Source organism: Pituophis catenifer, unplaced genomic scaffold, assembly GCF_029215685.1.
Source record: "Pituophis catenifer annectens isolate HBS135680 unplaced genomic scaffold, rPitCat1.0.hap2 SCAF_2, whole genome shotgun sequence".
Taxonomy (NCBI): Eukaryota; Metazoa; Chordata; class Lepidosauria; order Squamata; family Colubridae; genus Pituophis; species Pituophis catenifer.
In genome coordinates this window covers 22,947,573-22,972,560 of record NW_027256882.1, presented here as the reverse complement: position 1 = coordinate 22,972,560, position 24,988 = coordinate 22,947,573, and the positions used below count along the sequence as shown (strand labels likewise).

General features: G+C 45.9%; 1 pseudogene; it reads right to left on the bottom strand.

Moving 5' to 3' along the window:
* The window catches only part of LOC139309996 (zinc finger protein 850-like), a 247,364-nt pseudogene that overhangs the window by 5,424 nt on the left and 216,952 nt on the right, over positions 1 to 24,988 (bottom strand).

Here is a 24,988-nt window from a genome sequence, read left to right as displayed (position 1 = left end):
CAATGGGGAAGCCAGGTTTCTCTTAACAACCGGGTTATTAACTTATCAACCGCAGCAATTCACTTAACAACTGAGGCAAGAGAGGTCGTGAAACGGGGCAAAACTCACTTAACAAATGTCTCGCTTAACAACAGAGGTTTTGGGTTCAATTGTGGTTGTAAGGTACAGGTAGTCCTCAACTTATGATCACAATTGAGTCCAGAATTTATGCTGTTAAGTGAGACATTTGTTCAGTGAGTTTTGCTCCCAGTTGGTGACTTTTCTTGCCACGTTTGTTATAGGAATCACCGCCGTTGTTAAATGAGTAACCCGGTTGTTAAGTGAACCCAACTTCCTCATTGACTTTTTTTCTTTGAAAGTCGCAAAAGGGGAATCAAATGACCCCGGGACACCACAACCGTGTTCTGCCCCAGCTATGGACCCCAAAGAACGCAGCACACACGAAGTCCGTTCAAACCTTAGTTTACTAAATAAACTAAATTTTTTACAACAACGGCTGTTAATTAACTGCATTAACAGCCACCAAGAATTCAAAGAATAATACTGAAAGCTTACTGTGGTTGGCAGAATGCCCAGAGGCAATTTGCAGGAAGCTGATAAGATAAGCAAGACAAGACAGGAAGGTATGTGAACGAAGTTGTTCCCTGCAAATTGCTTCAGTTGGCATTCCTCCTTAAATAGGCTAAGGGAGTGGCCAATTAGCCCCAAGCCTTACTCTCGAGGAGACCTCCTCCTGAGGAGCCACTCCTGCCTTTTGGCAGCTCTGCACACCCGTGCATCGAAAAGAGGCTCCTCCTCTTCGTCCTCTTCACTTAAGGGAGCTTCTGGAGGTTCTGAAGGCCCTGGCTGAATCTCCGCCCCTGGCACCACATCTTCTCCAGCCTCCACATTGTTTGACTCGGGTGCCAGCTGCACAGGCTGCTAGCACAGCACTACACCAGCCTCCTCGCTGTCGGAATCAGCTACTAGCTGCACAGGCCACTGACGGGCCACAACAAACCGTCATAAATGTGACTCAATTGTCAAGAACCCGAATGTAAAACCACATGACCACAGGAATGTTGCAACAATCCTAAGTGTGAGGAATGGTCATAAGTCACTTTTTCAGTGCCGTTGTAACCGTGAACGGCCACTAAATGGACTGTTGTAAATCAAGGACTACCTGTCCTACTGCGCCACTACGGCTAACCCATTAACTTTCCATCCCTGGCCTTCCTATTGCAATGGGAGCTGAGAGAGCGTGACAGAGGGAAGATAAGAGAAGAAGCATTCTAGCAATTGCTGGACATCTCTCCTGTTGTTTATCATGTACCTGATTTTGTGGCAAAGGACAGCTTTCCACCAAACCATCAAGAGAAAAACCAGAGCATAAGCCAGGTGGCTTTGCTGCACCTCCTAGAAGGGGAAAAAATATAAGGGATATTTATTATAGTTAGGATCAAACCTTCTCACTGTTCTGACCAAGAGCACGAAGCAAACTCCTTGTCCTGACAAAAAAAAACAACAAAGCTTTTTATTAAGTTACTGTGAATTCCTCTCATTCACATCCAGCAAAGTCTTTCAAGGGAGAATTTACAGTTACAAACCTTATCTGGCGTGGAGAGCTGCCAGGCTGGTATCTTCAAAACCTGACAAGAAGTCTCTGAGAGTCAGGAACCAATTAAGCAAACTAATTGTCTCCTCCAAATTCCCTTCCCCTTTTGCTCCTCTTTATTCCCTATGGGAGGGGCCATTCACCATCCACCTGTGGCTTTACTCCTGAGTCGACCCTTGTTCCTTAGCTGTTCCCTTCTCCTGGGAGCTCTGTGCATACGTACACTGGGAACAGGCTCCAGCTGTTCTTTTACCCCACTGATGTCCGACTCCGAAGGCAGCTGACAACTATCCGATGGCCCTGGCCCCCTCTCTGCCTCTGACGCAGAGCCCTCGTCAGAGCCTTCCTCAGACTCCAGGACTAGCTCATGTTCCTCCCCAACCTCCTCACTGTCGAGTCTGCCACCAGCTCCGCTGGCTGCTGGCAGGCCACAGCACTCACCTGCTTCCCATTTCTAGTCAAAATGACCAAAATTGTCTACGATACGGGTAGTCCTGATCATTTTATGACCTTTTGCAATTACGATGGATGTTTTAAACCTTTGTAAAGTGTCCCAGAATTTTGATCACATGACCATGCAATAGTCGTAAGTGTGAAAAAGTGCTCATAAGTCCCTTTTTTTCAGTGCTGTTGTAACTTGGAATGGTCACTAAGTGAACTGTTGTAAATCGAGGACTACCTGTATTTCAATCCCAATGGGAAAAGAGATCAACAAAATCTTTCTCCTCATTTAAGCTCTTTTGAATGCGGTAGTATGGGTAGACAAAATCCCAAAAGTATTTCCCGGAAGCCAACAACACCCAATATAACAGTTATTTTTGAAGAAAATCAAGGAAGGGTGGGGAGTGAGTTAGAAAATGACGCCATATTCCTTACCCAGTGATGTATCATCTTGGTGATCTCCTTCTAAGATCCACTGTGTAGCCACTTCAGTGACACGGTTCTGCATCAGAGAGAGAATCATCCAAGGACAGAGATTAGAAAGAGGACAAGATTTGGGAAAAGGATCTCCACAATCCCCTCCAGAGACGATTTCCAGAAAAAATCTGATGGAATTAGGAAAGGAGTGACTTCCAGGACAATTTTACCCACCTCTCAAATCAGCCAGGAGGCATCTCCCTCACCTTTTGATCTTCCTGCTTCCTGTCCTCCTCTTGGCTCAGGAGAAATCCTTCGGCCAGGGCCACCGCCTGCGAGCTGGTGTCTGCACCACACTGTCTCACCCAGCTCTTGATCTCTGGGGGCAAGATGGTCAGAAATTGCTCCAGCACCACCAGATCCAAGATCTCCGCTTTGGTGTGATGTTCTGGCTTCAACCACTGACGACAAAGCTCGTGGAGTTGGCTACAAACCTCTCGTGGACCCGCAACTTCCTGATAGCCAAACTGCCGGAAGGGCTGGTGTGTGCTGCTCAGACTCACTGTAGGTCCTCCTGAGATATTTTCAACAGTCGTTGCCCAAATGTGGGCACTGCTACCCATCTGATGGCAAGGAATGGCTCGTTTTTCTTGGAAGCCATCAATGTTCGGTCGTCGTAGATTTGATTGCAGCTCCCGGGCAACGTTCAACATGGCCAGAGAATTGCTTTCTGCTTTTTTTTGCACGTGGACCCAGCTCTGTAAAACCAAGAGAAGACAATTTATCTTTCTGTGAAAGCAGGGGATTACAGATAGGCCTCGACTTTACACCACAAGCACTTAGTAGAGCAGCACCGAAGAAATATTTAAATGCTAAAAGGTAAAGGTAAAGGTTCCCCTCGCACATATGTGCTAGTCGTTACTGACTCTAGGGGGCGGTGCTCATCTCCGTTTCAAAGCCGAAGAGCCAGCGCTGTCCGAAGACGTCTCCGTGGTCATGTGGCCAGCATGACTCAACGCCAAAGGCGCATGGAATGCTATTACCTTCCCACCAAAGGTGGTCCCTATTTTTCTACTTGCATTTTTTACGTGCTTTCGAACTGCTAGGTTGGCAGAAGCGGGGACAAATAACAGGAGCTCACCCTGTTACACGGCACTAGGGATTCGAACCGCTGAACTGCCGACCTTTCGATCGACAAGCTCAGCATCTTAGCCACTGAGCCACTGTGTCCCTTTTTAATTTAATTTAATTTAAATGCTACGATGAGGCTATTCCTACAAGGATCAGCAAGCCACGGTCTGTGACGCTCTATGGAAGTGAAAGTTGAGACTCTGACGAAGCAAGATAGAATATTGACACCTCTATAGTGTTAAAGAAGACTCCTGAGAATACATAGACAGCCCTGAAAACAAACAAAGGGATAGCCAGAGTTCTCACACAAGGCACACAAACGATCAGATTCAAATTAACCTACTTTGAACACATCATGGGAAGACTCAGCTCTGTGGAGAAGACTCTGATGCTGGGAACGATGGAAGGAAAAGCAAAGAAGAGGATGACTAGCAGCAAGGACTCAGTTACAGAATAATTGGAAGAGACTTTGGAGCAGTAGTGGGTTTCAATTTCATTTGCTACCGATTTGCTCATGGGTGCGGACGCTGCGCATGCGCAGAGACATCCGGGAGAGTGGACAGAGCCTCCCGCCGCTACCAGTTTGCTCGATCCTGGGCGAGCCAGTAGCAATCCACCACTGCTTTGGAGGTCTTCTAGTCCAACCCCCTACTCAGGCAGGAGACCCTATACCATTTCAGACAAATGGTTGTCCAATCTCTTCTTCAAAACCTCCAGTGATGGAACACCCACAATTTTTGGAGGTATGTTGTTCCACTGATTAATTGTTCTGTCAGGAAATTTTGTCAGTGTATAAGAAATTATGAGCTGGGATAGCCATAACAACAAGACAGCCAATGGGAACTGTTTGGTGACTAAGATTTATTTATTTATTTAGCGTATGGCTGGTCACACACAGTATTAAAACATTTCATTTTTATAGGTTAAAACAATAAAAACGATTAAAAAAAAGCAGTAAGAAAACCTAAGAGGATAACAGAAATAACATTTCAGAGTTTAATGTCGAGTTTGGAGATCCAGTCAGTAGCTGTCGTTGTTATGCAGAGGAAGTCCCTAGAATCTCCTGGATACCTTCTGTTAGGGCATTCTCTCACTATATGTTGGATAGTCTGTCAGGGGCCCACGCAATCTCATTGTGCTGAAGGTGTCTTTCCCCATTTATACAAGGAGTCAGCACACACCCCATGAGTCGTTCTAATTCTGTTATATGTCACCCATATGTGTCGGGATAGGTTAAATCCTGGAGGTATACTATTAGGATTAATATGCTGAGATATCTTGGGGGCAATAGCTACTCCATGCTTCCATCCACTTTTGTGTGGTGTTCTGATGATCGGCCATCAATTTAAGCGCTGTCAAGAGTGGTGGGTTTCTTGACAAGGAGGCAAAGTTACTTGCATCCTGTGGCAATCATTAATCTACACGTGCCTCCTGGGTAGTGCTAAATGAGTAACAGGCGGACTGGTAGCCAGACATCCGCGAGGATCTCTTGGCTTCACACACAAACCCATGGTCCTTTTAAGGATCTTTTAAGTACCAAGGTGACTAAGAAACAGGATCTGTTGAGAGCCATGGGAGACGGCTGAGAGCCTGGGCGTGGCTTATCTTAACTGGTCTGTATATATATATATATATGAGTTCTTCTAGTTCTGATCCTCCCTTCCGATTCTGTGATTCCTGGTTCTGGCTTCTGCTTCTTGTCCTTGTATTTGCTACCACGTTGCAAGAGCTGCATGGCTATTGTATACATGCATCATGTTTTATATTATTGTATATAAACAAGTTTCTTCTATAAATGAATCCTGCTGAATTATTTACTTGTGTGCTGGTTGGATTGATGCAAACTCTTAACAAATTTCTCTCTGGTTCTAGGTTGGAGTGCCACTGGAAGACCTGAAGGATCGGCTTCTTGTTTAACATTTTTATTGAGTTATAAAATGTAATAGAATTCTTTATTGGCCAAGTGTGATTGGACACTCAAGGAATTTGTCTTGGGTGCAAAGGCTCTCAGTGTACATAAGGAGAATAAAATACATTCATCAAGAATAAAAAGATACAACACTAATAAGGTGTTATTAGTAACTAAGGTTACTAATAACGTATCAAATCATACTAGGAAACAAATAAAAACAGTATAAATTGAAAGATACAAGCAACAGTTATAGTAATAAGTGAGAAGAGATAGATACTAGTAAGGAAGAGAAGAACAATATTAATAGTCTTAGTAGTTAATTTGACAGTGTTGTGGGAATTAGTTGTTAAGCAGTGATGGTATTCGGGAAAAAAACTGTCCTTGTGTCTAATTGTTTTGGTGTGCAGTGCCCTATAGTGTTGTTTTGAGGGTAGAAGATGAAACAATTTATGTCCAGGATGTGAGGGGTCTGTAGATATTTTCACAGCCCTCTTTTTGACTCGTGCAGTATACAGATCCTCAATAGAAGGCAGGTTGGTAGCAATTGTTTTTTTCTGCAGTTCTAATTATCCTCTGAAGTCTGTGTCTGTCTTGTTGGGTTGCAGAGCCAAACCAGACAGTTATGGAGATGCAGATGACAGACACAAATAATTCCTCTGTATAATACAAAATACAAAAGTAAATAGGAAAATGGTGGGGAGGAAGAGGGGGAAGAAAAGTGAGGAAGGATAAGAAAAAAAAAAAGGAAAAAGAAACATTGACTTTGGATTCTCTCTGTTGCAGTAAAATAAGGCATTAGCATCAAGTCACAACTTTTTGTTTTTTCATTATAATACGAGCAAGCCATTTCTATAAAGATGTATCAATCTACTCGGTAAAAAGGAAGACCTGAAGGATCAGCTTAAGGACAGGCTCATCCAAGAGAAAAATCTCTCTAGCTATGTGGTCGCTCCCAGTTGACACGAACTTGATCAACAGCTACCCATCATCAACAGGACCAGAAAGACCAGGATTCAGGTCAACCCTCCACCCCAGGGGTGAAATGCTCCTGGTTCAGACCGGATCGCCCGATCCGATAGCGATGGAGGGGGGTGGTTCGGAGAACCGGGTAGCAAAACTCCCTGCCCCCCACCCCCATGCCCAGCTGAGCCGCACAATCATCAGAGGCTTTTTTTTTTTTACTTTTAAAAGCATTTTTTCTATAACCTCTTCAGCCGAAAAAATGCTTTTAAAAGTAAAAAATAAAAAGCCTCTGATGATCGCAGGGCTCAGCTGGGATCGTCAAAGGCTTTAAAAGCCTCTGATGATCCCAGCTGAGTTGCCTGATCGGCAGAGGCATTTAAAAGAAAAAAAGCCTCTGCTGATCAGGCAACTCAGCTGGGATCGTCAGAGCCTTTTGAAAGCATTTTTTTACAACCTCTTCCTGAAGAGGTTGTAGAAAAAATGCTTTTAAAAGTTTTAAAAAAAAAATTGGCCACGCCCATGTCACATTACCCCCCCACCAAGCCATGCCCACAGAACAGGTAGTAAAACATTTTACATTTCACCACTGTTCCACCCCCCCTCGCCAGGTGATTGGCAACACTTTTTTTTTGTTTTTTTTGTTTTGTTTTTTTATTTGATTTATATGCCGCCCTTCTCCGGAGACTCAGGGCGGCTTACAATGTGCTCAGCAATAGCCTTCATCCTTTTGTATATTTATACAAAGTCATCTTATTGCCCCCACAATCCGGGTCCTCATTTTACACACCTTAGAAAGGATGGAAGGCTGAGTCAACCTTGAGCCTAGTGAGATTTGAACTTGCAGTAATTGCAGGCAGCTGAATGTTAATAACAGTGCTTTAGTCTGCTGCACCACCAGGCTCAAACACTGAGCAAATTGCACGCCCAGTTTGCGATGGCCAAAACAGGAACCTCCCAGCCCATGGTGCTGATGCAGGATGACCCAGAAGGCACCGCCTCCCACCGGGGCCAGGATGTATTGGGCTGCTCTGCAAGCAGGTGCTTACCAGATGCTCTTCGGAGAGGCGATCAAGGGCTGCAGCTGCCTGCCAGAGTTTGCAGGCAAAGGATGCAACCTGCACGAAACACTGACGCCTCCCTCGCGCCTCCTGCGTTTCTGCCAGAAGCAGGGCGGGCCTTCGCTGGAAAGATCCAGTCCTCCACTTCCCTCCGCCCCCCCCATTTCCTTCCTCTCTAGGAATCCGTCTTCTGTTCCCTTAACCCCTCCACGACTGAAGAGCTCTAGAGTGCGATGCCCTGTATCCTATGCATGTTTAAAGCAAGCTCCATCTCAAGATTTGGTGGCGTCAAGGAATTACAGGATTACAGCTAAGGGCAGAGTGGTCCAACCCCAATACCATTCCAGACAGGGTCTCCTGCTTGAACAGGGGGTTGGACTACAAGACCTCCAAAGTCCTTTCCAACTCTGCCCTTCTGTAATCCTGTTCTTTCAGATAAATAGCTGCCCAATCTCTTCTTAAAAAAATCTCCACTGATGATTGTATTTAATGATTATGATTATCACTTGTTGCTCATATGTACACTGAGAGCTTATGCACCGGAGACAAATTGTGTGTATCCAATCACACTTGGCCAATAAAAATTCTATATTCTATTCTATTCTATTCTATTCTATTCTATTCTATTCTATTCTATTCTATTCTATTCTATTCTATTCTATTGTATTCTATTCTATTGTATTCTATTCTATTCTATTCCACTCCACTCCACTCCACTCCACCCCACCGTACTGTTGGAAGAAACATCCTTCTGGGTTCAGCTCCAAGTGGGGAAAAAGACACTGGAAACATGGAGACTGCTTGGAAAGACGGTTTAATGGTGGACAGGATCACATGGCTTGAGTTCCTGAACAGAAAAGGGGCAGATACAGTAAATCCTCAGGTTTTTATGCTCTCTCTGGCTCTGCATTTCTTGGGGCCCCAAAGGAGTATCCTGATTGGTTGTCAGACTCCCAGGGGTTGGGGGTCTTAGCTAGCCTTGCTGTCTGATGGTCACATGTGCTTCCCAGGTCACATGCTTCCCAGGTCACATGTGGTGAGTTTCAGTTGCTAGATGGGGCCCATTGTGTTAGTTTCTGTTGCTATTGTGTTGCAAATGTCCTTTGACAAAGGATTGGGTTTCTGCCTCTGGTCCATTAACAAAGGGTGGGGGGGGGCAGGAAGGTGGGAGCTGCTTTGTCTGTAAAATATGCTTCTCCATTTCTCATCCAGGGAAATATAATATTCAACAAAGGTTAATATTTCCCAAAATATTTCACTCTTCCAGGAAAGGGGTGGGTGCTAACTTCCTACAGTACCCTACCCTACCCTACCCTACCCTACCCTACCCTACCCTACCCTACCCTACCCTATTCTTCTATTAATTTTTGGAGGCAAGCCAGTCAGTCCTTGAACTTCAGGAGTGTCCCCTACCAGGAGGCTGAGGGTCCCCGAGAATTTTACAGCTGACTCGATTACTTTTGTCAACAATGATTTGAGACCAGAAAAGCACACCAAACGACAGATGCTGGACCTGGTAGTTCTGGAGCAGTTTGTGGCCATTTTGCCCCCAGGGATGGGCAGCTGGGTGCGGGAGTGTGGAGCAGAGACCAGCTCCCAGGCTGTGACCCTTGTGGAAGGTTTCCTCCTGAGCCAGTCGGAGAAGCAGCAGAAGGAGCAGGACAAATTGCTGGTAAGAGACCTTCATCTTGGAGCTCAGACGTGGTTTGAATGAGAGGTCCTTGGTGCTCTCTGAGCTTGGTTGTTTTCTTGCATTACCCCAACTAGGCAACATCACACTAGATGTTGGAATGGAATAGGAATAGAATATAAAATAGAATAGAATCAGAAATGAATAGAATAAACATATCCCACCACTTCTGAAGGCAAAGCTGTTCCACTGATTGATTGTTCTCACCGTCAGAAAATTTCTCCTTATTTCCAGGCTGAATCTCTCATTGATCAGTTTCCATCCATTATTCCTTGTCTGACCTTCAGGTGCCTTGGAAAATAGCTTGACCCCCTTCCTGTCTGTGGCAGCCCCTCAAATATTGGAACACTGCTATCGTGTCTCCCCTGGTCCTTCTCTTCTCTTCACTAAATTAGCCCAGTTCCTGCAACCATTCATTGTATGAAGTTCATGGGTTCACATAAGACGAAGCTCACACATCTTAAAATTGCCAAGGTTGAGAAACTCTGCCATATGGAACACTTCTCTCTACAAAATAGTTTATTGCTAGTCTTAATAATGTCACGGGTGCAAAGGAGTTGCCTCATTTTATGACTATTCTTGCCACAGTTGCTGCAGTTAAGTGAATTCCTGCAGTTGTTTAAGTTAGTGTCACGTTAAATGAATCTGGCTTTCCCTGTTGAATTTGCCTCTCAGAAGCACAAAAGGTGTCCGCCTGACTCCAGGACACAGCAACCGTCATAACCATGAGCCAGTTGCCAAGTGTCCAAATTTTGATCATGGGGATGCTGCAATGGTCGTTGGAAAAATGGTCATAAGTCACTTTTTTCAGTGCCGTTGTAACTGGTCACTAAACAAACCATTGTTAAGTCAAGAACTATCTGTAATGCCAGTGGGATGTAATCAAGCCAATCTGGGACAATTTAGCATCTACAAGAGCAGTTGTGTCTGCAGGACAAAGTCAAGAGAGTGGCCATTAACGGTGCAATAGAATACACATTAAAAAAACAGGAAGACCTTCAATTGTGGTGTTGTGGCCATCTTGACTTTATTTAAACAGACGTTTTGGATACCCTTACGCAGATGATTTTGCCTCCCTGCCCACCTGCCAGCAGCTTTGATGTATTTATCTGAATTGGGTTATTTCCAGTGGTGGAATTCAATTTTTTTTACTACTGGTTCTGTGGGCGTAGCTTGGTGGGTATGGCAGGGGAAGGATACTGCACAATCTCCATTCCCACCCCACTCCAGGGGAAGGATACTGCAAAATCCAAATTCCCTCCCACTCCTGGGGGAAGGATATTGCAAAATCTCCAGTCCCACCCCACTCTGGGACCAGCCAGAGGTGGTATTTGCCGGTTCTCCGAACTACTCAAAATTTCCACTATCGGTTCTCCAAAACCTGTCAGAACCTGCTGAATTTCACCCCTGGTTATTTCTTCATATAAAAGCTGCCGAGAAATGTCAAAGATTTCTTTTGATAAAGTTACATTTCTCATATTTTTAATGCCATTTATGGTATCGCTGGATTCACTTAACAATATTGGCAAGAAAGGTCGAGGGGCAAAACTCACTTAACCAAAGTCTCATTTAGCAACATAAATCTTGGGGCTCATTTGTGATCGTCATTCGAGGACTATCTGTATTATTTTTTAAAAAAATAAACAAATTTTGTTCTTGCCTTCTGATTAGAGGGGATTGGCCGGACTAAAACTCACATTCTCCTGATGTTGAGCTTGTTGCTTTAAGCATCGTATCAACCTGGCTTGTACTTATGACAGCAATTTAATTAAAAAATAGGCCTTATCTCTCAACCTCTCAGCCTCTTTATACCTCTTGATTTTCCCTCCTGAGAGACTCAGAAACCTGAGTAGGGTTTTGTTTTTGTCACACTTCGCAATGTTTTTTTTTAAAAAAAGCATGACTTTAGTATGGACGACATTGTATTTTATTGAAATATGGGTCAAGGAAAGAGATGTTCAACAACTCATTCTTGTTAATACAAACTACGAATTAAATGGGACACACCAATGCACTTCTACATTTAGCGGAGTATATTAGCATTAATATCAGAGTTAAGGGGAGGCGGAAGTCCCAAAGGTGATTTTTTAAAGAGGCAACTGGACCTCCGTTGTTTTTCCTTGGAGATGTTTCGCTTCTGAAGAAGCTTCTTTGATGAGAAGTGAAATATCTTCAAAGAAAAACAAAAGAAGTCCAGTTGCCTCTTGAAAAAAAAGCACCTTTGGGACAACCATGACCTGAGATGACTGAGAATCTCCATAGATATTAAGGAAAGGAAATGGGAAATTTTCTTGTTTTTCCTTCTACAATTGGGCGGGGAGATTTCTTCATGAATTCTACTAAACTGTAAAACAACACCCTAAGAGAGAAACCATTTCTGTATGCCAGTATGAGATCTCATCTCTTCATGCTGCGATAGAAACTCAAAAATGCTTTTGTTTGCATATTTCAGAATGATAGAAAGACAGAATAACTACAGAATAAGAGAAATATAGAAGAACAACAGAAGAATAACAGATTAACAAAATAACAGAGTTGGAAAGGATCTTTGAGGTCTTCTAGTCCAACGCCCAGCTCAAGCAGGAAACCTTATACCAGGGGTATCAAACTCAATTTCATTGAGGGCCACATCAGGGCCGCCCAGGGCCGGGCGGGCATGGCTGACTGGGTGGGTGTGGCTAACAGAGTCGGCGTGGCCAGCTTGATGTCACTCACTGGGCAAGGCCAACTGGGTGGGTGTGGCCAGCTTGACACCACTCCCCAAACTGCTGGCATGTTTGCTCTTCGCACTGGGTAGACTGGGCCGAAGCTACATTGAAGTGACTTCGGCCCGGTCTGAAGCAATGCAGGCTGGCCCCTTACATTTTCCAGGACGGCCCCGTGGGTCGGATCCGACCACATCTTGTGCTGAATTCAGCCCGCGGGCCTTGAGTTTATTTATTTATTTATTTATTTATTGGTTCGATTTATATGCCGCCCTTTTCCGGAGACTCAGGGCGGCTTACAATGCGTTAAGCAATAGCTTTCATACTTTTGTATATACCTGCTTAGTAGGGCTTTCGCCCCCCCCAAGCGGTGTTCTTTTAATACAAAGTCAGCTTATTGCCCCCACAAGCTTATTAACACCCCTGCCTTATACCATTTCAGATAAATGGTTGTCCAATTTCTTCTTAAAACTTCCGGTGCTGGAGCACCCACAACTTCTGGAGGCAAATAGTTCCACTGATTAAAAATTGCTAGCTGAGAAGAGAATCTTTTCGTCATCCTATCCTCTGTCCGGCTTCTCTCCGGTCTGAATTCTTACATGAGAAGTAACATTTGCCTTCTGGTTAAAGTTCCTTCCATGGTCCGTGGATCAGTAGGTTCTTTTCCCCGCATGAATTTTTTCGTGTTTAATAAGGTCAGAACCACGAGCAAAGCATTTTTCACACTCCTGGCATTTATAGGGTTTCTCTCCAGTGTGGATCCGATAATGGGAAGTGAGGGAGCTGTTCTCGCTGAAACTTTTTCCACACTCCAGGCATTTATAGGGTTTCTCTCCCGTGTGAGTTCTCCGGTGTATGCTCAGCTGGGTATTACAAATATAACCCTTTCCACACTCCGAGCACTTGTAAGGTTTCTCTCCCGTGTGGTTTCTTCCGTGCCTGATCAGGTCCGAACTGCAAACGAAGCGTTTCCCACACTCCAAGCACGCAAAGGGCCTCTCGCCGGTGTGAGCTCGTTGGTGTCTACACAGTTGTGAATTCCAACTGAAGCACTTCCCACAATCTGAGCACCTGTAGGGTTTTTCCCCCGTATGAGTGCGTTGATGGATAGCCAGGTTTTCTTTCCGATTGAAGCATTTTTCGCACTCCGGACATTTATAGGGTCTCTCTCCGGTGTGGGTTCTCTGATGGATGCTGAGTTGCCTGTTACAAACAAAGCACTTCCCACACTCCAGACATTTATAGGGCTTCTCTCCTGTGTGATTCCTTTCGTGAATCAGGAGCTCGGAGCTGCAGACAAAGGATTTCCCGCAGTCCTGGCAGATATATGGCCTCTCTCCGGTATGCAACATTAGATGCCTACTTAGCTGGGAATTCCATATGAAGCTTTTCCCACATTCTGAGCATTGATAGGGTCTCTCCCCCGTGTGAGTGCGTTGATGGAGGGCCAGATTTTCCTTCCGGTTGAAGCACTTTTCGCAATCCGGACATTTGTAGGGCCTCTCCCCAGTGTGAATTATGTGATGCCTGCTTAACTGAGCGCTCTCGGTAAAACACTTCCCGCACTCCAGGCATTTGTAAGGCCTCTCTCCCGTGTGAGTCCTTCGATGGATAGTCAGCTTGGTGTTACGGAGGAAACATTTCCCACACTCGGCACACTGGTAGGGTTTCTCTCCCGTGTGTTTCCTTATGTGTCTCATCAGATCCGAACTGTAATGGAAGCTTTTCCCACACTCCGGACACGTATAGGGCTTCTCCCCCGCATGAGTCCTTTGGTGCTGAGCGATGGCTGCGCTGGAGCCGAAAGATTTCCCGCACTCAGAGCATTCATAGGGTTTCTCCCTTGTGTGAGTCTTTTTATGAATCACTAGGTTTTTCTTCTGGTGGAAGCCCTTTCCGCACTCTGAACACCGATGGGGTTCGTCTCCAGTCTGTGAGAACTGATCTCCGCCTGACTTGGCCCTTTGATTGGACCGCGTTCCGGAAATCCGACATTTCCTTCTTGTAAGGGTTATTTCTTGTATTGACTGATTGTCAATTTTGTCAACTTTCCTTTCATCACCTTATGAAATAAAGGGAGAAAAATATGGTCACAGCTGAAGTCTGTAAATAAAATAAATAAATAATAAATAAATAATTTTATTTCTATACTGCCCTTCTCCCGAAGGACTCAGGGCGGTGTACAGCCAATTTAAAAACACAAGACACAACAATAATTAAAAATTAAAATAATTAAATAAATTTGGCCGGATTAAAACCCCAAAAATTTAAAATACCCCAATTAAAATATTATGTTGATAGCCTGGCCTGGCGGAACAGCAGGGTCTTCAATGCGCAACGAAACACCCGGAGGTCGGAGATCTTATGTATTTCCGGGGGCAGTTCATTCCACAGGGCTGGGGCTCCCACAGAGAAGGCCCTCCCCCTGGGTGTCGCCAGCCGACATAACTTGGCTGATGGCACCCTGAGGAGACCCTCTCTGTGGGAGCGGACTGGTCGGTGGGAGGCAATTGGTGGCAGAAGACGGTCTCGAAGAATGAGCTTTCTCTCATTAAATAATCCAAATTTGTCAGAGTTTGTTGCAGCACACACAAGCAGACTATCAAGCAGGATTCATTAACGTCTCTTTATATATAATATAACCCATGAAGTTAGTATACAATACCCAAAAGCAGGTTTTCCACGTTGTAGAGAAGAGAAATAGCAAGTACAAACACAGCACAAAATGGAAGCACAAAATGGAGAAGGCAAAATGGAGGAGAGAGAAGCTAGTGCCCTCACGCTTATATACAGAACAGTTAAGCCACGCCCAGGTTCCAAACTGTCTCTTATGGTCCCATACAACAAATACTATGTTTCAGTTACCAAACAGCCCTCATTGGCTGACCTGTTGCTATGCCCTATTCCAGTTCATGAATATACTCTGACAAAATTAGAGATTTAGGTGGATGGAAGAATGGAAAACACTGAAGATGGGAAGTGGGATGATCTTATCACGCACTTTTCAGAGGCATTGACAGGAGATTAAAATGAGTAGGGGGACTGAAATGAGCAGAGTACTGGACTGATTTATGAGGAACTGGATTTAATTCCCAGCTCTGGGTATATAGGTAGTCCCTGACTTACAACAGTTCAACAGTTTGCTTAGTGATTGCTGAAGTTACAACGGCACTGAAAACAGTGACTTAGGAACATTTTTCATGCTTACAACTGTTGCAGCATCCCCATGGTCACGTGATCAAAATTCAGACAACCGAGTCATATTTATGACGGTTGCAGTGTCCTGGAATCATGTGATTCCCTTTTGTGACCCGCAAGCAAAGTCAATGTGGAAGCCAGATTCACTTAACAACTGTGTTACTGTTCTGCCCCAGCTACGGACCCCAAAGAACACAGCACACACAAACTCTATATAAAGCTTATTTTACTCAAATAACTTAGTCTTTATCATTCAAAGGCTGTTAATGAACTGTCTTAACAGCCTACCAGAATTCTAAGATAAGGTAATCATATTCTTACTAGAGTTGGTAGAAAGCCCAGAAGCAATTTTGCAGATGTGAAGGAGAGTGAACTAAAGTTGTTCTCTACAGCTTGTTGCAAGCGGCGTTCCTCCTTAAATAGGCTAAGGGAGTGGCCAATTAGCCCCAAGCCTTACTCTCGAGGAGACCTCCTCCTGAGGAGCCACTCCTGCCTTTTGGCAGCTCTGCGCGCCCGTGCATCGAGAAGAGGCTCCTCCTCTTTGTCCTCTTCACATAAGGGAGATTCTGGAGGTTCTGAAGGCCCTGGCTGAATCCCTGCCTCTGGCACTACATCTTCTCCAGCCTCCTCACTGTCCGACTCGAGCGCCAGCCAGCTGCACAGGCTGCTGATGCAGCACCACACCAGCCTCCTCGTTGTCAGAATCAGCTACAATCTGCACAGGCCACTGACGGGCCACTACAGTTACTAACTTAACGACTGCAGTGATTCATTTAACAACTAGGGCAAGAAAGGCTGTAAAATGGGGTAAAGCTCACTTAACAAATGTCTCACTTCACATAAATTTTAGGATTAATCGTGGTCATCAGTCAATGACTATCTGTGGACTGAAGACAACTGTTCCTTTCTCATATTCTAGGCTCATTGATAGATATTGAGGTATTGAAAATGTTTTTAGAGAACAAGAACCCACCTGATGTAAGGTTGTAAAATGGGGCAGAACTCACTTAACTACTCTCTTGCTTAGCCACAGAAATTCTGGACTCCATTGTAGCCGTACGTTGAGGACTACCTGTACCCTTATAGGTTGTATGAATGCAGACAAAGTGAATCAGACGAAGTTTGGCTGACTTCTGCCTCTGAAATATTTCTAATTTAATATTTAAACTTCTCTCTTAAAACGTGATTGGTGTTTATTATAAAAGAAAGATGGCTCCTTACCAAGAGAGGCCACAATCCTGCCAATCTGCGCCATGACCTCCCTGTGCAGAGTTTTCTGGTCAGGATCCAGCAGCGCCCACTCTTCTTTGGAGAAATGCACAGCCACCTCCTCCAAGGTTACACAACCCTGAAAGAAACAAATGGCCCTTTTTAGACCCCAAAGGCTAACACAACACTAATTTTGCTTCCAATGAATGTCTTTGCTTGCAAAAGGCATTGAGATAATCACAGTGAGGGGAGAGAGGGACATTTGGATACAAGAAGAGGAGCAGGTGATCCTGTCACCAAAGTTGTATCCAGGCTGATTTTCCAAGAATTTTCTTCTTCAATCAGCTTACTTGAATGTGCTGCACGTTGGTTGTTTCCCATTCGCAAAGAATCGGTTGCCGAGGGCTTGTTCCCAGCATCCTGACGCCACCTGTAAATTCAAGACGAGGTTTAAGTCGCTGTTGTACACTTTTACACTAATAAAAATATAAACCCAATTTCTTCCCGACTAGGTATCAGTCCCGCCTCAACATAAGCAAGAACTGATCCTTGGTTCCATTTTTTGAGAAATGTATAGTTTACTGAAGGTCAAGTGATGTACAATAAAGCAAAGCCAGAACTGAGGTTCGTGCGCCAAATCCCTACACTAAAACTTTTCTCTCCCAAACGCTTCCCATTGCTGGTCGCCCCATCATCCAATTAGTTTGAAAAGAGGTGTTTTTGAAAGTCACTCCTGCAGCTGCTTTCTTCTCCCAGAGAAATGGCTTTGAGCAGAGGTCCCCAACCACTACCAGGCCTTGGCCTAATCGCCACTGGGCCACGTGAGTGGGCGGCTGGTGAGTGGGTGTCCGTGCACACGCACAGGCCCACTTGTGCGAGCATCGCAGGCGTTCACAGTCTTGTCGCGGGCATTCGTGGCCCCACTTGTGTGAATGTTTTGAGTGCTTGCGGTTCCACTCACATGAGCCTGGTTGCGAATGTTATGGGTGCTTGCTTGTGCACACACACATCCACCTTTCCCTTCCCCGCCTCCAGGCCGTCAACCTGGAAAAGTTGGGGAACTGTTGTGGTCCGCCAGCAGCCTACGGAGTTGGCAGCAGAGTTGGACAGTGAGGAGGCTGGGAAGGAACATGGGCCAGTCCTGGAGTCTGGGGAAGGCTCGGACGAGGGCTCTGCGTCAGAGGCAGAGATGGGGCCAGGGCTATCTGGGAGTTGTGTGAGGACTCCAGAGCCTCCAGAGTCAGACATCAGAGAGGCAGAGGAACAGGAGGAGCCTGTTCCTAGTGCGTGCATGCACAGAGCTGCCAGAAGGCAAGAACATTTAAAACAAAAGGGATGACTTGGGAATAAGGCCTGGAGATGATTGGGCCAATAATTGGCAACTGATTTATGATGGTGGTAGATTGGCAATTGAGGCCAAGCTGCCTGAAAGCAGTTTCCGATGCTTTCGGTGGTGGCAGAGTGGCAAAAAACTGTTTAAACTCTTGTCACGGCGCCTCAAAGGGCTGCCCTACAGCTGATCAATGGTAAAAGGCAATGTGGTGGTAGACTAGTGCGCTCCCAAAAAAATGGGTAGACCGGTACAGCTCTGCAAGCAGTTAAAAGCCTGATAGACCAGTACCTCTGCTAAAACCTAAAGAATTGTTTGTCACATGACCACCAAACCACGCCCACAAAATAAGCCACACCCACTGAACCAGTAGTAAAAAAATTTAGAACCCACCCCTGGGCAGGAGTATGTGGAGAAGAGGAAGGGAGGGAGGGAGGGAGGAGGAAAGGAAGGAAGGAGGGTGGGAGGGAAGGAGGCAGGGAGGGAGGGTGGGAGGGAGAGGGAAGGAAGGAAGATAGGTAGGTAAGGAAGGAAGGAGGGAGGGAGGAAGGGGGAAAGAAGGAAGGAGAGAGGGAGGAAAGAAGGAATTAGTTTCAGCAATGAGTTTTGGGAAGGGATGGAGAGGGAAGAAAGAGGGAAGGAGGAAGGAAAGAAGGAGGGAGAGAGGGACGGAGGGAAGAGAGGGGAGGGAGGAGGAAAGGAAGGAGGGAGGATGGAAGGAAGAAGGGAGGGAGAGGGAAGGAGGGAGGGTAGGAAGATAGGTAGGTAGCAGGGGTGAAATCCAGCAGGTTCTGACGGGTTCTGGAGAACCGGTAGTGGAAATTTTGAGTAGTTTGGAAAACCGGCAAATGCCACCTCTGGCTGGCCCCAGGAGTGGGGAGGGAATGGGGATTTTGCAATATCCTTCCCCCAGGAGTGGGGAGGGAATGGGGATTTTGCAGTATCCTTCCCCTGGAGTGGGGTGGGAATGGAGATTTTGCAGTATCCTTCTGCCACGCCCACCAAGCCAAGCCACGCCCAGCAAGCCACGTCCACAGAACTGGTAGTAAAAAAAATTGGATTTCACCACTGGTAGGTAGATAGGTAGGTAGGTAGGTAAGGAAGGAAGGAGGGAGGGAGGAAGATAAGGAAGGAAGGAGGGAGGGAGGAAGGAAAGAAGGAAGGAGGGAGGGAGGGTGGAAGGAGGGAAGGAGGAAGGGAGGAAGGCAGGAGAGAGGAAGGAAGGAAGGAAAGTAGGAGGGCAGGAGGGAGGCAGGCAAGCAAGCGAGCGAAATCTCTTTCTCCCATCCGCTCTTACCCAGCCACGGGGAGGAGTCGCTTCCCTCCTGCCCTCCACCCCCAGTCCATAACCTGGGGCTGCTCGCCATCGGGCTCACCTCTGCTTCGGGTAGATCAGCTCCAGCTCTGCAAGCCTCGGCGGGGCGCCAGGCAGGGCGAAGGGGATCCGGCGAAGGGGATCCGAAAGCCCCTTCCTAGCTTTGCGTTCCTCACTGCCACTGCTCCCTTTGCCGCTGAGGCAGCAGCAGCAGCAGCACTGCCGGCTAAAAGAAGTAGGGAAGGAGGGCGGCGATGGCTCTGGACGATGCCAGCTGCTCTCACCGGGCTGCCAAGGGTTAAAGCGCATGAGCGGATTCCTAGAGGGGAAGGGGAACAGGGCTGGAGATCCCCGCTGCCCCCCCTCCTCACAGCTTCTGCTACTTTGCTTTAGAGCTGGAAGGGATCTTGGAGGTCTTCTAGTCCAGCCCTCTGCTCAAGCAAGGGACCTTATATACCAGTGGATGGCGAATCTTTTAGAGCAGGGGTCTCCAACCCAGGCAACTTTAAGATTGGCTGAGGAACTCTGGGAGTTGGAGTCCACAAGTCTTAAAGTTGCCCAGGTCGGAGACCCCTGGTTTAGAGACTGAGTGCCCAAACTGCAATCCAAAACCCACTTATTTATCGTGAAGTGCCAACACGGCAACTTAACTAATTTAACGGCGAGTTATAGTGGGTACAGCTAGATACACCCACATTACACCAATTCTCCGCGAGCTGCACTGGCTTCCTATCGGTCTCCGGGCGCAATTCAAGGTGTTGGTTATTACCTTTAAAGCCCTACATGGCTCAGGACCAGGCTATTTTCGAGACCGCCTTCTACTACATACTGTAACTCCCAGTGACTGGTAAGATCCCACAGAGTCAGTCTCCTCCGGGTCCCGTCAGATAAACAATGTCGGCCGGCAGGCCCGCAGGGGAGGGCCTTCTCTGTGGCTGCCCTGGCTCTCTGGAACCAATTACCTCCTGAAGTCCGGATCACCCCCACCCTATTGGCCTTCCGCAAAGCGGTGAAGACCTGGCTCTTCCGGCAGGCCTGGGGCCATTGATCTCGTTATAGTGATCTTGCGAGACCCGGCCACAAATTGGAGTGTATGTGTTTTAACGTTTTAATGTCTTCTTTTAACTTTTGCATGGGATATTGTTGCGTTGTTTTATTCTCTGTTGTAAGCTGCCCAGAGTCCCTTGGGAGTGGGGCGGCATAGAAATGCGACAAAATAAATAAATAAATAAATAAATAAACTTGAATAATGAGGTTTTAGTTTAGAAAAAAACAACTCATACATGATTAATGGATAATCATTTGTCTGAAGTGGTGTAGGGTTTCCTGCCTAAGCAGGGGGTTGGACTAGAAGACCTCCGAGGTCCCTTCCAACTCTGTTATTCTATTCTATTCTATTCTATTCTATTCTATTCTATTCTATTCTATTCTATTCTATTCTATTCTATTCTATTCTATTCTAATGTCTTTTCCCTGGTTAAAAAAAAACCCAGAATAACAGAGCTTTCAATGATACAAACAACTTTTTATTGAAAGGGAAAAGTTTGCATTTGGCATGCTTTTGATTAATGTGACTTTTGCTGTTGTATGCACAGTGATAATTTTTCTAACCTTGGCTCGTACTTAGTAAGTTTGAGAACAACACATGCAGCACTCAGATCGTCTGTTATTCGGTTTCTGGTGTCGGATTTGATATAATTCAAAGCTGAAAACAGCTGCTCACAAGCGTAAGATGATCCAAACAAAGTAAGGAAAGCAACGCCAAGTGCTTTCATTGACTTAAAATTATTTGGCAGGGAATTCCACACTTTAAGGATTTCATTTTCAGAAGCAACTGCGTCAGAACTAACTGTGGTGTCCTTTGCCATCCTTTCTATCTTCTCAAGTGTTTCACGCAGGCCGTAGAATTTATTTTTCCACATAGAGCTTTCTTGAAATTCCAATAGCTCCATTTCCAGATTTTCTAAATCTAACCAGTGTACGCAGGAAAGATCAAGTTCTTCAAATTCTGCTTTATCTGGAGAAGTAAGAAAACACAGGGTTGTCTCCATCTTACGGAAGGGTAAAAATCTGTTTCTAAAATTCACCTTTGCAGCTGCTACAATGCTAGAAAATTCCTTGTAGATTTCCTGATGGCTTGTAGGATTGTCTGCAAAGGTTGTAGAATTTTCTAAATGCATTTTTAGATTGGGAAAATATTTCAGCTGCCCACTTTCAAGGTCTCTCTCAAAAACCTGCAGTTTTCTCTCAAATGTTTTGATATCGCAAAACATCCTTTCTGCCGTTTTCCCTACCCTTTGTAGTTGTTTGTTCAGTACATTGAAGTGTAGTGTAAAATCTGTAAAAAACATGAGGTTGGTAAGCCAGGCCGTATGAGTGAGCTGTGGATATTCCTGCCCTTTTTCACTCATAAACAGCCTAATTTCATCCAAGCAGGCTACAAATCTCTCCAGGATTCGTCCTCTGCTCAGCCACCGGACATTATTGTACATAAGTAAACAATTATACTGTGCCTGAACCTCATCAAGAAGTGCTTTAAACTGTGGAAAATTCTGAGCATGAGCCATGATGTAATTCACCATTTTTGTGACGTCTTTGAGGACATCGTCAAATTTTTTGCTGCTTTCCCTCGGACAAAGAGCTTCTTGATGGATAATACAATGGAACTGAATGACTTGATGTTTTGTTTCTTTAACAAAGAACTGTATGAAACCAGATGCTGTCCCCACTATAGAAGGTGCCCCATCGCTCGTAATTGAAACCACTTTTTCTGGTCTTATGCCTTGTGACGAAAAAGCCTCCATCACAGCATTGTAGATATCGATCCCTTGTGTTCCTTCAGGCAAAGATACCAGTTTCACCAGCTCTTCTCTCATGATGTCACCAGCAGCATAACGCAAAATTACCGCCAGCCTCGCATGATTATTTACGTCTGTGCTTTCATCCAAGCACATGGAGTAACAGGCTGCCTTTTGTAAGTCAGTGGCGAGTTGCTGACCGACATCGCTTGCCATGCGCCGGACTCGATCTTTAACAGTATTTCTGCTAAGTGGCACCTCAGAGATGCGTTTCATAATTTTATCCCTGTTTGGGAAATCATGAAAAAGGGAATTACACCTAGACAACATGGCCGTTTTGATAATATCCCCATCGGAGAGGGGCTTGCCATGTTTTGCTATGCAGAGTGAAATTTGAAAACTGGCAGCTGTCAGATGATTTGTTCTGGAAAGATAGTTGGAAAAAGTAAGAGACTGGGAATGATATTTCCTCAATTTCCCTTCAATAAACTCTTTTCTTTCAGTTGCACCAAGTTCGGCAACGCTTTTGTGTTTGGTGTCAAAGTGCCGTCTGACGCTTGATGTGCGACACACAACACTTTCATTGCACAAAGTACACAACGCTTTCCCACTGCGTTCAATCACTCCAAATGACTTTGTCCAGGCCTCTTGGAATGCTCTTCCACTGTCTGTTTTTGCTTTTTTTGCTGCACTCATTTTTGGGTGTTCAAGACTTGGAGTCTACAAAAAACACAAATTATTTTTTTAAAAATGAAGCATCCAATACAAATCTATCCCTGTACTAAAAATAGCTAACACTATTAGTTAACACTAAAGAAATGACTCAACAGACTACGGCAGTGGTTCTCAGCTGGGGTTCCTTTTGAATTTGCTGACCGCCAGCCAGGGGGGGAAATCCAGCAGGTTCTGACAGGTTCTGGAGAACCGGTAGTGGAAATTTTGAGTAGTTCAGAGAACTGGGAAATGCCACCTCTGGCTGGCCCCAGAGTGGGGTGGGAATGGAGATTTTGCAGTATCCTTCCCCTGGAGTGGGGTGGGAATGGAGATTTTGCAGTATCCTTTCCCTGGAATGGGGAGGGAATGGAGATTTTGCAGTATCCTTCCTCTGCCATGCCCACCAAGCCACGCCCACCTCTGGGAACTGGGAAATGCCACCTCTGGCTGGCCCCAGAGTGGGGTGGGAATGGAGATTTTGCAGCATCCTTTCCCTGGAGTGGGGTGGGAATGGAGATTTTGCAGTATCCTTCCCCTGGAGTGGGGTGGGAATGGAGATTTTGCAGTATCCTTTCCCTGGAGTGGGGTGGGAATGGAGATTTTGCAGTATCCTTTCCCTGGAGTGGGGTGGGAATGGAGATTTTGCAGTTTCCTTCCCCTGGAGTGGGGTGGGAATGGAGATTTTGCAGTATCCTTTCCCTGGAGTGGGGTGGGAATGGAGATTTTGCAGTATCCTTCCTCTGCCACGCCCACCAAGCCACGCCCACCTCTGGGAACTGGGAAATGCCACCTCTGGCTGGCCCCAGAGTGGGGTGGGAATGGAGATTTTGCAGTATCCTTCCCCTGGAATGGGGTGGGAATGGAGATTTTGCAGTATCCTTCCTCTGCCACGCCCACCAAGCCATGCCCACCTCTGGGAACTGGGAAATGCCACCTCTGGCTGGCCCCAGAGTGGGGTGGGAATGGAGATTTTGCAGTATCCTTTCCCTGGAGTGGGGTGGGAATGGAGATTCTGCAGTATCCTTTCCCTGGAGTGGGGTGGGAATGGAGATTTTGCAGTATCCTTCCCCTGGAGTGGGGTGGGAATGGAGATTTTGCAGTATCCTTTCCCTGGAGTGGGGTGGGAATGGAGATTTTGCAGTTTCCTTCCCCTGGAGTGGGGTGGGAATGGAGATTTTGCAGTATCCTTTCCCTGGAGTGGGGTGGGAATGGAGATTTTGCAGTATCCTTCCTCTGCCACGCCCACCAAGCCACGCCCACCTCTGGGAACTGGGAAATGCCACCTCTGGCTGGCCCCAGAGTGGGGTGGGAATGGAGATTTTGCAGTATCCTTCCCCTGGAATGGGGTGGGAATGGAGATTTTGCAGTATCCTTCCTCTGCCACGCCCACCAAGCCATGCCCACCTCTGGGAACTGGGAAATGCCACCTCTGGCTGGCCCCAGAGTGGGGTGGGAATGGAGATTTTGCAGTATCCTTCCCCTGGAGTGGGGTGGGAATGGAGATTTTGTAGTATCCTTCCCCTGCCACACCCACCAAGCCACGCCCACCAAACCACACCACGCCCACCAAGCACGCCCACAGAACTGGTAGTAAAAAATATTGGATTTCACCACTGGTTTCTCCTTAATGTTAAATTAAAGGTAATTTTAAAGGGTTGTGGCAGGTTTGGTATTTCCCTTTGCGATGGTGGGTCTGTGGGAAAATGGAGGGCAGGGAAAGGGGACCTTTGGAGGTTGGGGTAACAAGCTGCCCCTCTGCCCCATACTCTCCCCATGAGGGGTTTGGTTGAACAAGGGAATTGGAACATCTTAAGGCAGGGTTGTTCCACTGTCGTTTCTTGTTAATGCTAAGGGAACTTGTAGGGTTTGTTAACCAATTTAGGGTTTGGCAATTTATTTATTTTTTTTGAATTTTGCTTGGAGGCAAATGCAGCCCTTCCTTGTGAGGAAAACAAAGCAGAAAGTGCTCCAAAATGCATTATTGGGGATATTCCAAGTGCTCGATGGAAATCGAATCCCATATTTTACATCTAATAAGGGTGACATAGCAGTATTTTTAGGGGCTACCACAAAGAATAGGTTTAACGTGAGTGTAAGAGTGCGGCCGCGCGGGTTGTGATGGGAGAATCCCGATACTCCCATGTAACACCCCTCCTGCGCGATCTGCATTGGTGTATTTATTTATTTATTTATTTTTCAAATTTCTAGATCACCCTTCTCCTTTCGGAGTCAGGGCGGTGAACAGCCAAGATAAAAAACATTTATACACAAAAATTAAAAAATAGATTTAAGATAATTAAATAAATTTGGCCCGTAATTTAAAACTTTCAATTAAAATCCATATCAAATTTTAAAACCAACCGTAAAATCAGGACAGCCCGGCTAACTGAAAAAAATAAGTTTTTAGGGCCCGACGAAAAATCCGGAGGTCGGAGATCACTCATATCTCTGGGGGTAGATTGTTCCAGAGGGTAGGTGCCACCACAGAGAAGGCTCTCCCCCAGGGGGTCGCC